This window comes from Leopardus geoffroyi, chromosome B4, assembly GCF_018350155.1.
Source record: "Leopardus geoffroyi isolate Oge1 chromosome B4, O.geoffroyi_Oge1_pat1.0, whole genome shotgun sequence".
In the NCBI taxonomy this organism is placed as follows: domain Eukaryota; kingdom Metazoa; phylum Chordata; class Mammalia; order Carnivora; family Felidae; genus Leopardus; species Leopardus geoffroyi.
The window spans coordinates 66551622-66567992 of record NC_059341.1 but is presented as its reverse complement, the minus strand read 5'-3'; the positions used below and the strand labels follow the sequence as shown (position 1 = coordinate 66567992).

At 36.9% G+C, this 16371-nt stretch overlaps 1 pseudogene; it reads left to right on the top strand.

Moving 5' to 3' along the window:
• The first annotated feature begins 175 nt into the window (after positions 1 to 175).
• Positions 176 to 4039, top strand: LOC123591810 (annotated as a pseudogene).
• The last annotated feature ends 12332 nt before the right edge of the window (positions 4040 to 16371 follow it).

Here is a 16371-nt window from a genome sequence, read left to right as displayed (position 1 = left end):
AAACATTAAAAAAAATTAAGTTTGCCCTTTCTTTTATTTTTGAGAACTCAGTGCTCTGTGAATGAAAAGTTATTTATCAAGCTAGCCTAAACAAATGTGGCTTGTGGGTAAATGGTAAATTTTATTTGTTCTGTCATGAATGTGGGTACTCTGAAATTGTAGGGAGAGCCTGGGGATGGTTCTGGTTCTCCATCTTCGCAGCCTCTTTGTCAGATGGTTCCTTGCAGTGAAAGCAAGACCTGACCAAATTCCTCAGAAAATGGGCCTGTGTTAGCTCCAATAAGGCAGGGGCAGCCATAAAATCTGCTTGTAGGTGGAAGGAGCTCTTTCTCTATGCCATCTAGTAGCTCTCCTGGGCAGCTCTTCTTCATGCGTGTCTTATTCCCAAGCACATGTGGTGACTTTCTTACGGTGTAATCGACAAACCTTGTAACCAGCTCTTCAGGCAGAAATTTTTTTAAGTTTATTTATTTTTGAGAGAGAGAGAGTGAGAGAGATCGTGCCAGCAGGAGAGAGGGAGGGGCAGAGAGAGAGGGACAGAGGATCTGAAGTGAGCTCTGTGCTGATAGAAGAGAGCTACAGGGGCTCAAACTCACAAAACTGTGAGATCATGACCTGAGCCAAGACCCTCAACTGACCGAGCCACCCAGATGCCCCAGAATTTTTTTTTTTAAGTGGAGAGAAACTGAATTGTTCTTTCTGGACTTCTAATGCCATCAGTGCTGTTATCACTTAACTTGAACAGCAATAATACTGGCAGTCGAAAAGCTTTTTTATAAAACTTATGTTAATTACTATAATTTAAAATATCTATGCAGATATATGATCTTTAAAAGAATAAATTAAAAAAATAAATCAACAAATTAGGTTGATTGAGATACGATTTATACAAATAAAATTCACTCTTTTTCAGTGTACAGTTCTGTGCATAATCTTTCACGGGCATAAGTACAAGTCTCCCAGATAGTCTCTTCATATGCTAATTAGCCAAACTCAAATATTTTAATCAAAGATAATTACTATGCTAAATGGTTGATCAAAATATTTCGATTCAACTTAACCTATTCACAAACATATTATTTCCCAATCTGATGTAAATATAACAGCTTTCCCAAATATTACATGCTTTCCTTAATGCAGAATGTTCAATCATTATAAACGTGTTTGCATTCCTTCCTTGCACAACTTTGTAATCAGCTTACATTCAATGTCACTGACCTAGGCAAGAAGCCCTGGAAATATACTTTCTGTGGAAGGATATTCTTTTTTCAACCTGTTTATTCATAGTTTCACTATTGACTGGCTTTTTTTTTTTTTTTTTTGACACATCTACCATTAGTATAAGGCCAAGGTTGACAGACATTTTTTTGTAAAGATCCAGAGAGTAACTGTTTTCAGTGTTGTGGCCATATGGTCTCTGCTGCAACACTTAACTCTGCTGTTGTAGCATGAAAACAGTTATAGGCAGTATGTAAACAGAAAGCATGGCTGTATTCCAATAAAAATGTATTTACAAAAACAAGTAGCAGGCAGGATTTGACTCACTGGTTATAGTTTGCCAAGACCCCCAGTAAACCTAATAGTTTCCAATTTACTTACTAAGATATAAAAAAAATTATAACAGTGATATAAACAACAAATAATGAGGGCAGCATTCAAAACCATATAGATCCTGTGAATATCAACAGTGTTATTTCAACTAAAATTAGCTATTGTTTATGACCTGGGTTAACATAAACACACATTCTTTCCTCCATTGCAGATAGAACTCTACAAATGTGCTAACTCAGGACATTGAATCTATTGGGAAATAGTTTAAGGCTACCAATAATTCACTGATTTATTAAATCTCCCCCTACACTTCTGCACTAGAGAAGAAGCTTATCCAAGGCACCAAATCTCTGGATATTTCTCATTGAGAAAGTGTGGGCTGTTGCTTCTATGAAAGAGATTCTGGACTCCCCTCCTGGCTTGTTGATCTGTAGGAATACTTCTCTTACTGGGGATTCCTTGTTGAAAGGCACAGTAACAAGGGTCAGGAAAATATTAAGCCCTATCAGTTCATACTGTCTGGATCATACGTCTCAAAAGGTGAAACAGCATGAAAAATGAGCTCGCAAGTGGGGCAGGTTCTGCAGATCAGGAAGATGTGGATGGAATTTTTTAAATACCTGCTAAGTATTATATAGGAGGTTATGTGAAGAGCAGGTTTTCAATAATGATGACACTGGCTCATTTTACAAGGGTTTCAGCAAAAACACTTATATAACTCAAATGGTTGACAAAACACTGTCAGCAGAGGCTCGCAAGTCCTTTTAGAGCAATGGTTCGATTTTTGCTCATTCAGTGTTTGAACATAACTACTAGGAATAAAGAGAATTGACTGTGTATCACTTTAAGCAGAAGTATTCAAAGCCACTGCCCAATTATCTTCCTGTATTCTTCCCTCTGCCATGAGAATGTCAAGTCCTAAAAAGGGACTGTTCCTTAAGCCTGAGTTCTGAAATGGGAATGCAACCAAGAGTTGAGTCACAGTAGCCCACCCACAGCTATCTACATGTAATATGATTGAAAAATAAATGTTGTTTGAGGTTGTTATTGCTGTAAAGCTACCTAATATAGTGTGGTTATCTTGCCAAAATTATTTATCAGTGAAAAATTATTTATGTACACACTTGATAATAAGTAACATGTTCTGTGTCTTCCAAGGGGTCAGACAGTAGCTCTCCAAAATTATTGAATGAATGAATAAATGGAAGAAAAATATAAATAAAAGAGAGCTAGGAGATATCATAGGATATAATATCACCCATGTTTGGGAAGAATAAAAGTAGTTAAAGTCACTGGGATTCTTTGTTCCTCCCCATTATGCAAGCAGCCATACCTTCTTGAGCAGTGCAGGTCACATTCCTGAGACATGATGGGAAATATTAGAGAAAACTAATTTGATTGCATTGGGTGCTTGGTAATCAGGGCTGCTTTTGACACTGACACTGGATATTGTCTCTGTTAGTGACCCCTTAAATGACTGCAACTTCATAGTCTACGTGTTCCAGTATGATTCCACCCATGGTGAGTCCAATGGCCCAATCAAAGCTGAAACCTGGTAGCTTGTCATTAATGGAAAGCTCATCTCCATCTTCCAGGAGCAATATCCTCCCAACATCAAATGGGGTGATGCTGGTGTTTTTGAGTCCCCTGGTGTCCTCACTAACTTGGAGAAGGCTATGGCTCACCTGAAGGGTGGAACAAAAAGGGTCATTATCTCTGCCCCATCTGCTGATTCCCACATGTTTAGGATGGGTATGAACCATGAGATGTTTGACAACTCCCTTGGGATTGTCAGAAATGCCTTCTGCACTACGAAGTGCTTGGCCTTTTCGGCCAAGGTCATCCATGACAGCTTGGCCTGTCATGGTGGAGGAACTCATGTACACAGTCCGTGCCAGCACTGGATGGTCCCTCACGGCCCCTCTGGGAAGCTGTGGCATGATGGCCATGAGGCTTCTCCAGATATCATCCTTGCTTCTATTAGCACTGCCAAGATTATGGGCAAATTTATCTCTGATCTGAATAGGAGCACACTGGCATGGCTTTCTGTGTCCCCATCCCCAAATGTCAGTTGTAGATTTGCTCTGCAGTCTTAGAGAAAGCTGTCAAATATGATGATATCAATAAGGTGGTGAAGCAAACATTAGGGGATTATCTGAAAGACATCCTGGGCTATACCAAGGACCAGATTGTCTTTTGCAACTTTAACAGTGACACCCATTCTACCTTTGATGCTGGGGCTGATATTTCCCTCAATGACCACTTTGTCAAGCTTCTTTCTTGATATGACAATCAATTTGGCTACAGCAACAGGATGGTGGACTTTACGGTCCACATGGCCTCCTTGAGCCCCTGGACTACCAGCTCCAGCAAGAAAAAGAGAGGAAGAGAGAAGGCCTCAGCTGCTGGGAAATTCTTGCTCCAACTCATCCCCCAACACACTGAGAATCTCCTGACCTCTGCACAGTTTCATCCCAGACCCCCCTGAAGAAGTGGAGGGGCTTAGGAAGCCCTACCTTGTCATGTACCATCAATAAAGCACACTGTACCCAGTCATAAACAAACAAATAAAGGCTTTGGGGATTACTTGAGGAGATGGGAATAGATTGTGTTCTAGGAAACCAGAAACACCATGAAGCCATTTGCCCAACTGTGAAATGCCTTTTGCCGAAGAATCTGGTACTGATTCAGTCCAGAAAATAGTTTGGTGAAGCTTGAGTGAGTGATGAGTCTTGTGCTTGACATGCTTCCAGTAAATATTTACTAAATAACTGTTGATCATAATGCCATTTTATTTTTTTTTTAATTTTTTTTTTCAACGTTTATTTATTTTTGGGACAGAGAGACACAGAGCATGAACGGGGGAACGGCAGAGAGAGAGGGAGACACAGAATCGGAAACAGGCTCCAGGCTCTGAGCCATCAGCCCAGAGCCCGACGCGGGGCTCGAACTCACGGACCGCGAGATCGTGACCTGGCTGAAGTCGGACGCTTAACTGACTACGCCACCCAGGCGCCCTCATAATGCCATTTTAAATAACATTTCATGAAAAATGTATCCTGCCTTATTAAAATAAGGTAATAAACTAGAACTCAGGGATACCCCATCAAGATTAAAATGTTTCTTTGATTAGCAAATGAGTGATTAAAAACTCCCATGTTACTATACCAAGGATATAGCAACATAGATTTACTTAGTTCATTTATTTGAAGAATATATTTTAGCTTTAATTATTTATGACAGTTTTAAGTATGCTCACAAATTTATTGCTTTGTTTGGAAAGTGTAATTAAATCTCTACTTTGGGAGATATTGATATTATTAATGTGTAAGGATAAATCTGAAAATGGGAGCACTAATAGCTTAGTCCAAATCACTGTCTTTCTCTTTTAGCAACTTCAAACAGTATGTGTATATGATGAATCACTTATATCCAGAAGAGTTAAACTTGTTGGAAAATCCTCCTCCTTGGAACTTCTACCTTTTTCTCCTTTCTTAGTGTGGCAGGCAGGTAATTTGTCATTTATTTCACACCTGAAATTTTGGAAGAATAGTAAAATGTAGCATAACATCTTTTATTTGTGTCTTAGAAGGTTTTTCTAGGCACTATAGTTGTTCCAAGCCTAAAAGATTTGGTCAGCCCAAACTGGACCAGTTACTTTTACTATAAGGAGAACCTATAACTATATTTTGGTCTTTTTTATGTTCTAAGTTTTAGATGACCTGTTAATTAAAATTCTAAAACACTGCAGTATTTGCTTACTAAATCAATGAATTACTGCAAGTACAAAACATAGAATCTAAGCTTTATTTATTTTACTGCTAGAGAAAATCCATTTGTAGAATTTGGTTAAAGAAAAAAAAGCTTCGTGTGAATCTTTGAGAGACTTAGATACATAGTCATTCAATAAAATAGGTGATTAATATATTAACTATAGAAGATAAAAATATTTGACAAATTTTTGAGAAAACTAACGCACCTGCAAAAATACTCATAAACCAGATTTGTTTATTCCTAACATTAGAGAAAACTTCCTAAAGATGCTCAGGCTTATAGTAAAGAATGATATAATTTAGTTAAATGTCAAAAAAAGAAAAAAAAAGTGAGGGAGGATGGAGAGCTATGTACAAGAGCAGCATGCGGAAAGGTAAAGATGTATAAAAATGTGAAAGGTTTGAAGAAGTTCTTTCAAATTTGATTTTCAGAAGAAAACTACAGAGAAATACACACACACACACACACAATTTTAAAGTAGGCCATTTAAATCCCAATGGCAGCCAGTCATGTGTGTTAATATATCATTTTGTGCAAGGACATCAACATTACTCTAGGTTCCAGGGTAAGAGACAGCATACCAGCTCTTTAAGAGTTACTGGTTTTCAAAAGTATTTGTATTTTCCATGCTTTGTTGTCCATGGTATTGCCCACTTTACCTATATTTCAAGATAAATCAAATCAAACTTTGGCCAAAATTGATGTGGTTAAGAGAAATATAGCTATATCTTATATACTTTTTTAGAAGTACTTGCACTCTAAGAAAAATGGAATCTTTTAAAAGATGAGGACTGAGATTACTTCTAAGTCAATACTTGATTTGTTTTTGAAAGTAAATCTGTGCTAATGGAAAGCATCATTTTCCAGCATGAATTAAATTATTGTGCTCTATATTTCCTGCTGGAGAGAGTAGGTTCCTGGCAATATGATGTTACATTTGCATTTTGATAACACACAGTTTTAGACTATTCCCCTCAAATCCAGAGAAATATAAATATATCAGAGTATTCTTGAGAGAAATAGAAGTTTTCCATTATATTTTACCAACGTTATTTATAGAATTTTCAATAAAATCTGTAATTTTGGTAAATCAAACATCCAAGTAATGAAATATCTTACTTTTCATAAAGTAGGATACATGCATCGGTTTCATCATTGATAAGTTTATCTCAGTTTTTCAGAAATACATCAATAATATATAACAGCTATTTCTATTACAGGAAGATTCTTAAATGCCAACATGTAAAGCTTATACAATTAGATACAGATGAAATGTTTAGATTCTTGTCAATATAGTCTTAGGAATAGAAGTTTTGGTTTTCTTAAAGCCATACATTTACCAAAAAAAACATAGGGATAATTTTTCAAATGACATAATAATTTCATTGTGTGAAAACAAAAAACTACAGTAATGAAAAAAGTTAGGGTTCCTTTACAACCAAATACCTAGTTTCATTAAAGAAAGATTCAACTTTTAAAATTTCAATTTGTTGGGGTGCCTACATGGCTCATTCAGTTAAGCGTCCAACTCTTGGTTTCAGTACAGGCCATGATCTCACGGTTCATAGGTTTGAGATCTATGTTGGGCTCTGTGCTGATAGTGTAGAGCCTGCTTGAGGTTCTCTGTCTCCCTTTCTCTCTGCCCATTCCTGGCTCATGCTCACTTTATCTCTCTCTCTCCCCTCTCTCTCTGCAAATAAATAATCATTAAAAAATAAATAAATACATACCTGCATAAATAAAACTTCAATTTGTATGTAACTGCAGAAACAAATTTATTCGGTGAAGCTATGAGATATGCAAAGACATTGATGTTGAAAACAAACATGTTTGGGGGCACCTGGGTGGCTCAGTAGGTTGAGTATCCAATTCTTTATATCTGCTCAGGTCATGATTCCAGGGTTGTTGGATCAAGCCCCAAGTCAAGCTCCAAGCTGAGTGTACAGCCTGCTTAAGATTCTCTCTCTCCCTCTCTCTCTCTCTCTCTCTCTCTCTCTTCTCTCCCTCTGCCCCTCTCCCCCACTTGTGTTCTCTCTGTCTCTAAAAAAACATAACAAAACAAAAACACCCAAAACATGTTTGGAACCCTTGTACTATACTAAATTCCATGAAGTTTTTTATTATGACAGTGCCCACTAAGTAAGAAAAAGTAATCTTAACCTAATACTTGATGGTCATTATTCATAGCATACCAATAATTCTAATTTGATTTGCTCTCAAATTTACATAGTAATTTCTTCTATAGTCCCTTTTAACCATAATGTGGGGTATAATGTCACAAATAAGAAGGCTTGGAAAAGTTAACTCAGTTATGCTGGAGGGCAGACTTTCTAACTTCAAGTTCATCATTATTTGTAATAAACATATTGGGAGCATAATGAGCTTTGTGAAAAGTATTTATCTAAAATATATTAATGTAATGTTTGCTAAAAAAAAAGGTATATATATCCAAACTCCTATTTCCAAGGTGTTTACTCCATTACAAAACTCCTTAGTTTTGAGAATTATATAAACAGCTTTCTTTTTAAATAGGGAACTCTTGTCTTTGAACAAGTATTTATTAAGCAGTAAGATTAAGGGGAAAGCAGTTAACAAGATAGGAATAATTCTTTTACTAATGGCCTACCATCTGTCATAGTATCTTTCAATCCCTGAAGGTTAGTGGATGTCTACTAAAGATACAGGATATCCCATAAGAATTTTAAATTTATGCATTTTATTTTAATCTAAAAAGATAAATAGATACATGTAAGTATATTCTAAATAAGTGTTGTCCAGGACTTTCTATGGTAATGAAAATGTTCAATTTTATGCTGTTCAACATGGCAGCTGCTAGCTATATGTAACTATTAAGTATTGAAATGGGACGAGTGTGACTAATGAACTTAGACTTTTAGTTAAAATAATTTAGGGGCACCTCGGTAGTTCAGTTGGTTAAGTGTCCAACTCTTGGTTTTGGTTCAAGTCATGATCTCACAGTTGTGGGTTCAAGCCCTGCATCAGGCTCTGTGCCGACAGCATGGAACCTGCTTGGGATTCTCTCTGTCTCCCTCTCTCTCTGTCCCACCCGCACTCATGGTCATGTACTCTCTGTCTCTTTCTCTCTCAAAATAAATTAATAAACAGTAATAAAATAAAATAATTTAAATTAAGATGTAAATATTTACATGTGGCTAGCAATGCAATCACAAGGGTCCTTATAAAGTAGAGGGAAGAAAGTCAAAGTGAGAAAAGGAAATGTGACAATGGAAGCAGACGTGAGAGTGATGTGAGAAAGAGACCACGAGCCAGGGAATGCAAGTGGACGCTAGAAACTGGGAAGGCCAAGGAAATAGATTCTTCCCTAAAGTCTCCAGAAAGAACTAATTCCTGCTAACAACTTGATTTTAGCCCAGTGAAACCCATTTCATACTTCTGACATCTAAAACTGTAGGATAATGCATTTTTGTTGTTAACCAATTAAGTTTGTAATAATTTGTTGCAGCAGCATTAGAAACCCAGTATAACCAATTTAGTCAAACAATGCCTGCAGATAATAGCATCCTTCCAAGGTAGTTTAGGGTTACATTTTCACATCCCTTGTCCCTCGTCCCTTGGCCCAACCCCTTGCTTTCAGTTTAAGTGGCAATAAAGGGGAATCTCATTCAACTACGCTTAGGACTAGTCTCAGAGAGAATTTCTTATGATAAATGCATTCTTCTCCCTATGATTATATTTCCAGTGGCGTTTAATGGCTAATTAATTATAGATTGAATACACCTTTGAAAGCATTTAGCTTAACCATATCACAATCTGGCTCAACATCCACTATCAGAAAACAGAACAAAATTAAATAGACACATTTGGTCTGGAAAAGAAGCTGGAAAACTTAGGATGTTGCAAAGATGTACAAATGGCCAGCAAGTATATGAAAAGGTGCTCAACATCACTAATCATCTGGGAAAAGTATATCAAAACTACAGTGAAATATCACTTCACACTTGTTAGATTGATTATTATCAAAAATAGAAAAGATAAGTGTTGGTAAGATGTGGGGAAAAAGGAACCCTTATACACCATTGGTAGACATGTGAAATTTTTCAGCTGCTGTGGAAAACAACATGAAATGTCCCTCAAAAAGTTAAAATGGAACTATCATATGATCCAGCAATCCAACTTCTGGGTATATATCCAAAGGAAATAAAATCAGGGTCTCAAGATATCTCTACTCACATGATCATTGCAGCGTTATTCACAATAGCCAAGATATGGAAACAACATAAGTGTCCATTGACAGATGAATGGATAAAGAAAATATAGTGTATATATATATATACATGGACTATTTTGCAGTCTTCATACAGAAAAAATCCTGCCAGTTGTGACAACATGAATGAATCTGGAGGACATCATGTTAAGTGAAATGAAGCAGAGACAAAAGAAAAACATGCATGATCTCACCTATATGTGGAATCTAAAAAACAATTGAATTTATAAAAGTAGAATGTTGGTGCTAGGGATCAGGGGTGGGGAAAATGAGAATAGCTGGTCAACTGATTCAAAGGTTCAAGTATACAGAATAAATAAATTCTGGAGATCTAATATATATAGAATGGTGATTACAGTTAACAGTGTATTTTATACTTGAAATTTGCTGAAAGCATTGATCTGAAATGTTCTTACCATACACAGTCATATCTCTAGGAGGTTATGGATGTGTTAAGTAGCTTGATTGTGTTAATCATTTCACATTTGGTATATGTATATCAAAACATCATACTGTACACCCTAGAAATATACAATAAAAATATTCATATTTTCATAGTGTGCTGCAGAATTTTAATGTTGGTACAAGTATCACAGAAAATGATTTAATTGCATATATAAAATGGTTGACAAAATAAAATAAAATACCATTTATACCCTCCCCCAATAATATTCTGTGCATCAAATTTGCTAATTCATATTTTATTGGGGAGAGAGTGGCATCTTCTTCCCACCATATACATTTAGTTCAGTAAATGGTGTAATCACACTGCTTGTCTCATGATGGTGCTATTTCCTGTGTTTTCATGTCCAAGTTTTAATTTCTTTCTAATTTATAGTTTTTTTTAAGAATAGAAAGGAAATCTGGATTTACTCATTATAAATATATATATAAACAACTATTTTACTTTATTTAAATATGTTCAAATAATTCTATTTGAAATAGAGAAATAACAATATCACTTATATTGATAAAAGTCCCCAATACAAAGCTGATGAGTTTTTGCTCTTTACATAAAACCTGAAAAGATTGGTAAAAGCAGCTATGATAATCTATAGCTGAAACAATTTGGATCCAGATATGTCAACATGCTAAAGATATGTAGAGGACAAAGTGGTAAATCCATGACTTAAGCCCAGTTCTTGACATTTCCTTCACTAAGATTGCTTTTTTGGATCATTGATGAACCAGACAGAGAAATGAGATAAGAGCTCCTAACACCTAGAAAACTAGGGTTGTCAATCTAGAGAAACAGTTGATTTCATTATGGAACTTTGGGTAGGATATTAGGGAAGGAAACTAGCATTTGTTATGTTGAAACTTCTATATAAATTTCAAAAAGTTAGTGAATTAATAAGTTCACCTTCCTTAGGTTTTATCTCCATCATTGAAAATTTTCTTGTATTTGAACACTCTTCTATAACTTATGACTGTCTATTCACTTGCATGTTATGGTGTCCTTTCTTACAAAGATGATGGGTGTATCATCTGTGTAATACTTGGGAATAGGTGGTTGGCATTTGCATATTATTTTATTTAGTCTTCATAACAACACTTTGAGTTACATAATATTTTTCCACTGGAATCTGAGACTTGAAGATCGAATACCCTGCCTGAGCTTGTACAACAAGGTAGTGGCCTTCTCACAGCCATAATTTCCACCATAATATTGTCTACCACTGCATTTGAGGTGAGTTATTGACTTTTGATGATATATCCCTGCAAATCAAGTAAAAGAAGATCCTTTGGAGAAGGCGTGTATTGTTTCTTTTCTATAAAAATTCCCTCCCTAAGTGATAGCTAGTGACTGATGTGAATGATCTCTCCATGTGATAAGAGTAACAGGTGATAGCAGTGTTTTAAAGGGAACTTTAACCAAAGGCATGACAGTAGACAAAGGAAGGACCAAAGGTGACTCTGGTAGAGATGGCCACAGAGCGAACCAATGAACAAAGAAACCACTCCAAACAAGATGGTGGCCCAGGTTAGACTGGCTCAAGCACTACTGACATAGGGGAATTGGAAAACAAAGTTTGGCCCTGGAGGAAGGTACCCATTACATCATGACATTGACAGGCATTGTCAATGCCTGTCTTAACATGGCATTGACAGGAGATTGAGTAACAGTTGGTTGAAACTGGTTTCCTGAGATAGAATGATACTTTGAAAGGCTTCTCATTTACTTGATACTTTTGATTCCCAAAAGTAATTTACACGGATTCGTATTTCTGTGCATGGCTTGAAAGGAAAGGTCACAGTTACAAAAAGTGAAGCATAAGTTGTTCTGTTTTGTTCTCTGATGGATTCTGATCATATGGCTTAGTTTTGGCACACTATAGACTCCCAATAAGTATTTGTTGAATGAATGAATCAATAAATCACTGTATGTGAGCATCCTCCAGTATCACAAGCATAGCAGTGCATTTGTTTAACACATGAATGTAGAACAAATCTAAAAGGCTGTAGAAATAATCTAGCCTAATCTCCTCATTTTATAAATAAAAATGTAGTCCAGAGAAAGGACATGGTTTAATCATGGGTACACAGAAGCCAGAAATCTAAGAAAAAATAGAGAAAATAATTCTCAGTTCCCAATTCAGGCTTTGTTTGGTTTTGTTTTTTTGTTTTTGTTTTTTCCTTCCATTTCTTCTGTTTTTGTTTGTTTGTTTTAATGCCTTCCTTTTTACTTATGACATAACTGGGCAACAGCTATATATTGGCTAAAGAAGATTTCTAGTTATATAAACATCAAAAACTCAAGCCAAGGTCAGGTTGTATCCTTTTCTTTTTCTTTCTAAAGCTTTGTCTCAATGATTGCTAGTGTGCCTCTCTATATATACTGCCTCATTTACGTGTTATATATGGGGATTGCGTGAGATTATTCATGTTTGTGCTTATTCTTCCCTCTTTGTAATGGGGTAGAACAATGTAGATTTTCTTGATTTCTGAAATAAAATTGAGATTTACAGAAGATAAAATAGACATTTGAAGACTGCCCTTGCACTGTACATGACTTTGTGCTAGAGCCCAGAAGCCTACATCTTTGTCTCAGAAGTCGGATGCTGTTGAATGGAAATGTGGTCTGTACATATGCCTTCATTGCACTTACATTGTTTTCCTGATGTTCGTTGCATAAACCTAGGGTGCTGAGTGGAAGGTGACCACCTCCCCAGAAGAATGCTAATGAATATCTCTGCTGAGTCACCCACAGCATACATTCAGACTGATGGTAAAGTTCTATTATATCATTCAGTTGTGAAACTAGAATAGCATAATGGTTAAGACTGTAGGTTTGGGACTTAAGGCAGAGCTGGGCTTGAGTCCCATCTCTAGCACTTCTTCACCATATGTGGGTAAAATGGGGACAATAATATGAACTCCTGAAGGTTGTTACACTTTTAAATAAAATGATATACATGATGTACCTGCCTCAGTGTGTCTCGTGAGCTCTACTGCCTTTTGGAATTATTATTGTCCCACTTTCCTATTCTATATTTGAGGAAAGTTGAAAATTAGGGAGCTGACTTATGCACAGGACTAGAGATTCTAGGTCTAGGCACAAGTTTTCTGATTTCTATAGATTATCAGCCTGTTGTTTCTTATCATTGTCCCACATTGTCTCTTCTCAGGAGGGGTGTAGAGCAAATGGAAATGTGTCACCACATTCTTTACTTTCTTTTTACTGTCTTTTGTGCCTGGTTCTTTGAAGTTTGGTTGTTTTTTGTTTGTTTTTTTAACATTTATTCATTTTTGAGAGACAGAGAGAGACAGAACACAAGCAGGGAAGGGGTAGACAGAGAGGGAAACACAGAATCTGAAGCATGCTCCTGGATCCGAGCTGTCATCACAGAGTCCAACGTGGGGCTTGAACTCACAGACCAGGAGATCATGACCTGAGCTGAAGTCCGACGCTTAACTGACTGAGGCCCCAGGCGCCCTGTGTGCCTGGTTCTTTGGAGAAAGGGAAAACCTTGCCAACTCTGGGCCTTCAGCATCACCCATCTCTCCATGTTCTGCCTACGCTGAGTCAGTGACTATGAGCAAGACATTACTGTGGACCCCCTGACCCTCCGGTTTAGGAATTAGCATGCAGGGAGTTTCTGTCACCCTATGATAAATGGAATTGACAAACCACATAGCCCTGGAAAAGAGGTAAAATAATGCCCACAATGAGTATATGCATGACTTCATGAGTTTTGCCACCTTAAATGGGGAAGGGGGGGGAATGTGTAAAATAGAATATCCTTCTGACATTATTTATTCAAGATAAAACTAAAATCAATCCTACCACCTTCTTGTTACATGGGGAAAACTTGGACATCATTGCTTACATAAGGAAAGGTACTAAATACAGCACCAAATCCATAAAAATATGAGGCATTTCATAATACAGATTTATAGATAGACACTACTGCATTGTTTACACACTTTAAAAAATACCGTGACAGCACTCCAATGGCTCAGAACTAAATTCCAATTTGGCTTAGGCCCCTGACCATGTATGAGTTTTAGCAAGTCACCAAATCTCCCCAGTCCTTGGTTTCTTTATCTGTATAATTAGACTATTGAACTGCTGCTTGCTAAAATCTCTTTCCATCCTAAAAGTATTTTGCCAGCAAAGTATTTTCCCATTACATTAGGTATGAAAGTAAAAAGATAAAAAGAAATAAGCTACCCATAGTTGCTTACAGACATGAGTACAAATAACTATACTGTAATATATAAGTATTATAAGAAAAACTCATACAAAGTATAATATTATGATCAAACATGAAATGATTAATTCTGGAGCAGAAGCAGGTACCAGGAAGAAGTGATAACTAAACTGGATTTTGAAGGATGAGTAGGAGTTCACTAGGAGAAAATTATGGAGAAAGGTATTTCAGGAAGAGAAAATGGGTTGAACAAAAAGGACAGAGGAGCAAAATTGCTTACAACACTCAAGGAAAAACAGATCATTCAATATTTCTGGAACACTGTTCCTATGTTAGTGTGTACAAAATGAGTTCTGATATGTCAACCAAGTTAGATTGCAAAGAGCCTTGTAATGAACTAAGAATGCTGGTTTTCATCTTCTCGTCTTCAGATAATTCAGTTTCAGTGGGTATTATGGCTTTTAATACAAAACATGATACACAGAGGCTCATGCATTGTTATAAATGTAGACTTTGTGACTATATATATATATATATATGCACACTCACATGCGCACACGTACACATATATACAAATGAACATGCAGATAAAGATTTTGTGTCCTACACAGCCTTAAGATCTTGCTAAAAATGTGTTCAAGTAGCTGAAACGACAGGAAATACAGCTAGAAGAAACTCTGGCTACTGGGTTAGCTTATTGCTTTCCTCTAGGGTCCCGTACCTGACAGCAGTCTCTTGATTTTCCAAGAAGCTTTCTGGAAACTCTTAAAGATACTCGGCATGTGTACATATGCATTTAAAAAATAGCAGGGCCTAGGGGCGCCTGGGTGGCTCAGTCGGTTAAGCGTCTGACTTCAGCTCAGGTCACGATCTCACGGTCCGTGAGTTCGAGCCTCGCGTCGGGCTCTGGGCTGATGGCTCAGAGCCTGGAGCCTGCTTCCGATTCTGTGTCTCCCTCTCTCTCTCTGCCCCTTCCCGTTCATGCTCTGTCTCTCTCTGTCTCAAAAATAAATAAACGTTAAAAAAAAATAGCAGGGCCTAGAATGTATTCATCTCTATAGTGATCTTGGTTAGATTGGGGCACAAACATCGTAGCTAATCTGTTTCACTGAAAATCAGTTCAGAGTGCCATCTGAAGAAAGAACTCAGCCTCAGGCCACTCTGAGTACAAATGAAATGCCATCCAATACAAGTTTCCTTGAGATCAGAATGTGTTAGACCTTGGGCAAAAATAGCCAACCCATCTACTATAGGGAGGCCTGAACCAGAAAGTCAGAGAAACAGCATATCAGACTTAGAAACAGCATATCAGACTTAAACCCTGGTCAGTGGATGAAAGTCGTTCCTGAAGCAAAGTGGTATCCTATGCCTATGGCTCAGCCTCAGTATATGGGAATAGTTTTATTTGCTTTTTTAAAAAAATATAGATATAACATTGTAAATGTTTTCTGTGCCAAAAAGAAGCAGAAAAGGGAAATGATTTATATATGCCTTAGTAAAATTGCATCTTGGGCTCATTGCAAAATAGACAATGTAATTATTTTCGGAAACACTATGCATTTTATTAACTGCATGTAAAGTGCATATGTGGACATGTCACAAATGTTCATGAAGTGATAGTTATGATGGCTGTTTGGTGCTCCTTGCCCTTTTTTCTTTGAATTCCTCGACTCCCACAGTGAGACATCTGTAGGCTCCTGCTGTCTCTGGGAGGGCTTTGCCATTCCATCACCTTGCTCCCTCCAATCAAAGTGTGCATACCTCATTAATGGCTACTCTCAACCTTACTCAGTGCCTGAATAGGTAAGTGATTCATCTCTAAATATGAAATAATATGTCATCAGCTATAGACTAGCTCTTGTATAAGATATTCACAGAGGAATAAAAATTGTGTGAATTTCCGACACAATGCCGCATCAACAGGAAATGTGCTGTAATAGATCAGAATCTTGCTATACTCAAATTGCACTTTGTGGATAAGCACCAAAAACATAACCTGAGAACTGATAGAAAGCCCCATCTCAGCCCCATGCATATATGATTCATATGCATATAAAAATTTGCAAAATTGAGTATCTGGTCTCTAGTAGGCGCTTGGTATGTGTTTATTTTTTATCCTGACAGGTTTGAGCACCTTCTAAACTT